General features: G+C 39.9%; 1 pseudogene; it reads left to right on the plus strand.

Annotated features, from left to right (window-relative positions):
• Positions 1–649: 649 nt before the first annotated feature.
• On the plus strand, positions 650–2,422 carry LOC115512931 (annotated as a pseudogene).
• The last annotated feature ends 4,024 nt before the right edge of the window (positions 2,423–6,446 follow it).

A 6,446-nucleotide genomic window follows, 5' to 3' on the forward strand; every position in this document is an offset into this window, starting at 1 on the left:
GGAGAGGATGTTGACATTTAACATTAAATTCACGAACATATCTCATATTTATATAATATTCAAAGGCCAGCCACTGCTGCACGAAAAAAGCATGAACGTATTCATGGACTGATTCCTCCACCACCTCCTCTCAACCCATTCCCTGCTTATAGAGGAAGTCAACTTCCTCTGAAAAGTTCCCTCAGCTCATCTGGAACTTTTCAGAATGGTCTCTCGATTGTGCCCAGCAATGATACTGCTCACTTTACAGGCATACTTCATTTTATTTTGCTTCACTTTATTGCATTTTGCAGACATTGTGGTTTTTTTTTTTTTTTTTTTATAAGCAGAAGGTTTGTGGCAGCCCCATGCTGAGCGGATCTATTGGCGCCATTTTCCAACAGCGTTTGCTCACTTTGTGTCTCTGTGCCACAGCGTGGTAATTCTCAAAACATTTCAAATATTTTTATCATCATAACTTTACATGATGATTCTGTGATCAGTAATCTTTGATTATCACTTTTATGATTGTTTTGGGGCTACATGAACTGTGCCTGTATAAGACAAACTTAATCTGTTCGGAGTGTTCTGACTGCTCCACTGACTGGTCATTCTCCATCTCGCTGTCTGTCCTCAGGCTCCCTGTTCTCTGAAACTTAACGATATTGAAATGAGGTCAGTTAATAACCCTGTCCTGGCCTCTAAGTGTTTAAGTGAAAGGAAGAGACACATGTCTCTCACTTTAAATCAGAAGCTACAAATTATTAAGTTTAGTGAGAAACGCTTGGCAAAAGCTGAAATAGGCCCAGAGCTAGGCCTCTTGCACCAAACAGCTAGACAAGTTGTGAATGCAAAGGAAGAGTTCTTGAAGGAAATTAAAAGTGCCACTCCACTGAACACATGAAAGATAAGAAACCAAAACTGCCTTCTTGCTGATGTGGAGAGAGTTTTAGTGGTCTGGATACAATATCAAACCAGCTACAACATTCCCTTGGGCCAGAGCCTAATCCAGAGCACAGCCATAACTCTCTTCAATTCTACAAAGGCTGAGAAAGGTGAGGAAGCTGCAGAAGAAAAGTTGGAAGGTAGCAGAGGTTGGTTCATGAGGTTTAAGGAAAGGAGCCATCTCCATAACATAAAAGTACAAAGTGAAGCAGTGAGTGCTGATGTAGAAGCTGCAGCAAGTTATCCAGAAGATCCAGCTGAGATAATTCATGAAGGTGGCTAAACTCAACAATAGATATTCAATGTAGATGAAACAGCCTTCTATTTGAAGAAAATACCATCTAAGACTTACATAGCTAGAGAAGCTAGTGCCTCCCTTCAAAGCTTCAATGGTCAGGTCAACTTTCTTGTTAGGAGCTAACACAACTGGTAACTTTAAGTTGAAGCCAGTGCTCATTGACCATTCTGAAAATCTAGAAGTCTTTAAGAATTGTTCTAAATCCACTCTTCCTGTACTCTGTCAATGGAACAACAAAGCCTGGATGACAGTACATCTGTTTACAACATGGTTTACTGAATATTATAAGCCCACTGTTGAAACTTGCTCAGAAAAAAAGATTTCTTTCAAAATATGACTGCTCATTGATAATCTACCTGGTCAAGAGCTCTAACAGAGATGTGCAATGAGATTAATATTGTCTTCATGCCTGTCAAAAGAATATCTGTTCTTCAACCCATAGATGAAGGAGTAATTTTGACTTTCAAGTCTTATTAAGAAATGTATTTCATAAGGCTACAGCTCCCATAGATATTGATTCCTCTGGTTGATCTGGAAAGTGTAAATTGAAAACTTTCTGGAAAGGATTCACCATTCTAGATGCCACTAAGAACATTTGTGGCATGAGAAGAACATTTTTTTCATGGGAGGAGGTCAAAATATCAACACAGGAGTTTGGAAGAAGTTGATTTCAACCCCCATGGAGGAGTCTGAGGGCTTCCAGACTTCAGTGGAGGAAGTCACTGCAGATGTGGTGGAAACAGCAAGAGAACTAGGATTAGAAGGAGAGCCTGAAGATGGGATTGAACTGTTGGAATCTCATGATCAAACTTGATTGGATGAGCAGTTGCTTCTTGCGGATGAACAAAGAAGGTTGTTCTTGAGATGGAATCTACTTCTGGTGAAGTTGCTGTGAAGACCATTGAAATGACAACAAAGGATTTAGAATATGATGTAAATTTAGTTGATGAAGCAGCAGCTGGGTTTGAGAAGATTGGCTCCATTTTTGAAAGAAGTTCTGTGGGTAAAATGATATCAATAGCATTGCATGCTGCAGAGAAATCATTCGTGATGGAAAGGGTCAATGGATGTGGCAAAAATTCATTGTCTCATTTTAGGAGATGACCACAACTACCCCAGCCTTCAGCCACCATGATCCTTCAACAGCCATCAGCTATGAGGCAGGACCCTCCACCAGCAAAAAACATTATGTCTCACTGAAGGCCGATGATGGTTAGCATATTTTTAGCAATCGAGTATATTTTAATTAAGGTATGTACATTTTTTGAGACATAATGCTGTTGCACACTTAATAGACTACAGTTATGTTTATGTAACTTTTATATGCACTGGGAAGCCAAAAAAGTCATTTAACTCACTTTATTGCCATATTCGCTTTATGGTGGTGGTCTTGGAACCACGCCTGTCAGATTTCCGAGATGTGCCTGTGCTACTTCTGCCTTCTCACTTAGCTCTCACTTGGTTGTGCTGGTCCTGCCCTCCCTGTGAATTTTGCTGTTTCTGCTGTGGGTACGGTGCACTGATGTTCCCGAAGCACAGTCCTTCAGGTGCTCTCTCTGTGAAAGGTTGCCCTTTATGCCCTCTAGCCTCGTAGTTCCTGAATTCAGCCCCTTCAGCATGTCACTGTCACCCTTCCCTTCACCAGGGCATGTGAAGAGGAGACTGGGAAATTTCTTTAACTCTTCTCTGTCTTCACCATTTTTCTGACCTCCTCATACCACAAACAAGCAAACCAAAAAACGCATTTTCTTCCTTTACTCAAAACATTAAAACCACCATGCATATTATTGCACACAAAAGGATACCTGTCAGGGACACCTACAAGCCAATGACAAACACATTTGTCCTCAGTTGGAAACCTGGCAACACAACACTGCCTCCATTGACTACAGTCAGCCAGTTGAGTGTTTCCGTTTGCAAAATCAATCTCAGGATCATTTCCTGAAGATTCAGAGAGCATTCCTGTGGGGGACACTGGAATGAATATGGATCAAAAGCAGAAATGGCATCTTCTCAATGCATTGTATTTAGAACAGCTTGTACTTCAGAGGCCTTTTGTTTTGCCTTCATTTTTTCAAATTAATGAAGATCCAGCTCATTATTTCCCAGGACTAAATATTTGTTCACTATATTTAAACAAATAAATACTGGGTGCCTGGCAATTAGCAGTGGACATTTGACTGCAAATGGAAGGGAGCTGATTGTGACACGGTGTGGAGGTGAGGAGTCTTCGATTTAATCCTGCACCCAGATTCCCAGACAGTAAAAAATGACACCCTCTCTAGAAACCCAAAGCTGTACATTCATAGGTCTGTACAGGACCAGAGGTAGCACGGGATGTTACTACTTGGAGTCACTTGATTTACTCGCCAATTCCAAGAATGGTATTTAGAGGATGATTGAGAACATGAGCATCTTATTAATATCAAACATGTTCCTTCCCTGCCTTGCTGCTGAGCCCTTCACTCTCCAGCACACTCAGATATTTTCCTGTGTCTCATTTTCACTAAATTTGAAAAACAAAAGCTGGAACAAAGACCATCTCATTATTTAATCATAATTTCTTAAATAAATACCATAGTTATTACTCCTATTTAGAATAACCAGGAGTATAATTATGCCTCCTTCCAAAGAGATAGATTTTCATTTACAAGAAAATTTTTGGAAATCCTCTGCTCATTTATCAAGCTGGAAGTTTTGATGAATAAATCAGAATAAAAAATGGTTTTTTTTTAGTTTGCTTTAACTCTGTGAAAATTTAATGAACTGATCTGGCTCATAAGGTATGTAAACATGAATATATGTATTTCATTCTTCCATAAAATTTTGGCAACAACGCAGATACAAAAGGCTTAATTCACTCTTTCTTTGCTGCCTCAATTAGAGACTTTAAGCCTATTCCTTCAAGCTGCCACTGCATGAGTCATATCAGGAAATATGAGGAAATCAACATCCTGAAATAACTTGAACTGGGGTTTGGTTAATGGTAAGATGGAGCGGTATCTCACAAAATGAAAGCCTTTTATTAACTGAAGAAAAGAAAACCACTATTGGGCTAGAACTCTTTAAGGAGCTTGAGAAGGATAGCTTCCCCACTTTGGTTGTGGATGTGTCCATGCTGAGAAAAACTGACTCTGCCTAGATCAGATGGCAGGACCTGCTCATTTCCTGAATTTGCTATCACTAACATTTCATTCCCAATTTCATATCTGCTGATTGGTTTCATATCCTCCTCCCTCTTCTCTTCCTGTTAAAATTGGAGCCATTTTTCAAGATTTAGCTCAGGTCTTCCCTCTGAAGCCTTTTCTGATGCTCCCGGCTTGATTGAATCTCTTCTTCCTCTTACCTCCAAATAGCATTTCTAATCTGTACTAGTCATTTGACCCTTAATCATATGCTACTTAATATAGTTCATTGCATTTTCAAACCTATTTGTCTGATCTCCTCAGCTAGATTAAAAAGTCTTTTAAGGCAGGGCTGTTGCTTTATGCTTATATGGCCCAATGGCTTGTACAAGGGAAACTGTTATGTGTTCATCATCTGGAAACATAGGCCATAATCCTTTTGCACCAGGAGGCCTAGTTTCATTGGGATATAAATGTATCCATGAGGTCTATTCTAATTCATGCTGTTATAGATATGGTCCTGTGGTTAGGGAAACCTAAGTGCAAATCCTAGATCCACCACTTATTAAATGTGAATGTGGACAAGTTTCTTAATTTCTTTAAGCATCAATTTGCTCACCTGGAAAAAAAGGAAATAAAATTTTTGGAAGGAGGAAATTAGATAATGTCTATGAAGCATTTAGCATGGTTCCTGGCATGTAATCAGCACTAAATAATGGCAATTTACTATTAGAAGTGGCATTGGTGTTGAAGCATGGTGACTGCACAGGTCAGTGAGGAAGGAGGGTTGCTTGGGGAGTTGTGGAGCTCATCAGCCAGTGGTCAGAACTCACAGTGTCAACACAGTGGGGTGAACTCACACTTGATGTTAGTCACTGTCAGGGAGGGAGGCAAAGTGTAAATGATCCCCATAACAGCATGAGTTCCTAGCAGTACCAATGCTAGAAGTTCAGCATCTGACCAGTACTGGCTTGGGGTGGTCTTTTTTGTTTGGATTAAGGCTTTGGACAGCATCTGGAATTTCTGAAACAGGACCCGTTTTTCTGAAAAAGCAGATTGGGGAAGGGATGGGCAGGGATTCAGGTGCCTAGTCAAGCAGATAAGGGTTTACTATTTTGTTTGTTTAATGGTAATACTACTTCTTCCAGCAACTGCCTGAAGTGTTTCTTTCTCTCCCTCTTGTTTGTAAAGTCATCCATCATCATTATTCCCATTTTATCTTCATTCTTTCCACCAAGCCAGTGGAGAGGGCTTCCTTTCCCACAGCTCCGCCCAAATATCTCCCACCTAGACCATTAATGACCTTATTTCTGGTTCCATGGACTCATCCTTCATCACTCAACAGCTTTGGACTCAATTAATTATGTTCTTATTCCTGAATTTTTGGCTGCTGTCAGACTCTTCAAACTCTCTTGGTATTTCTTTTTCCTTGTCTTCTCCTGCACAGTATTTTTCCAGGTTCTTCTCTCCTGATCTGTTTGTATTTCTCAACATTCTTAGTCCCTTTAATTTCTAACTCTGCACATTGTGCTGTATTGATCTTGCCTTACCCTACCAAGTAATGCTCTCGAGTTCACTAACCACCTTTGTCTGAATGCTTCTAAACCCTAGTGTTAGTCCACATCTTTTCCCTGAGCTCTGACCTATAAGTCCAGTTGACTACCAGCCATCTCCAACAGTATTCAAAACATAGCACTTCACTTCCCAGCTCTCCAGAGTTTTCTTTCTCCCATGTTCCTTCTTTCGGGGAACAAAATCACCACCCACTCTGTTGTTATTCAAGTTAAACAAACGTGCATCCTCCTTGACATCTCATTTCCTATATCTGATTAACCACCATATTCCAACTCAAGCTTCCAGAACCTATATTTTCCTTCTGGGTAGATATGTCTTGTTTTGTCTTCCATCTGCAAATATATGGATTAGAGTGCTTACTTAAAAACTATTCTTTTGTTTTTCTTTCCATCTACCTGTAGCCACATAGCTAAATCGATTTTGCCACTTTCCTTTATGTGTGGATTTAGAGAATGCACCCACAAAAGAGCTTCAGTGTATTGATAGTATATAATCAGAGACTCTAATTTTTTTCCCATGGTAAG

This window comes from Lynx canadensis, chromosome B1 (assembly GCF_007474595.2).
Source record: "Lynx canadensis isolate LIC74 chromosome B1, mLynCan4.pri.v2, whole genome shotgun sequence".
NCBI classification, from domain to species: Eukaryota; Metazoa; Chordata; class Mammalia; order Carnivora; family Felidae; genus Lynx; species Lynx canadensis.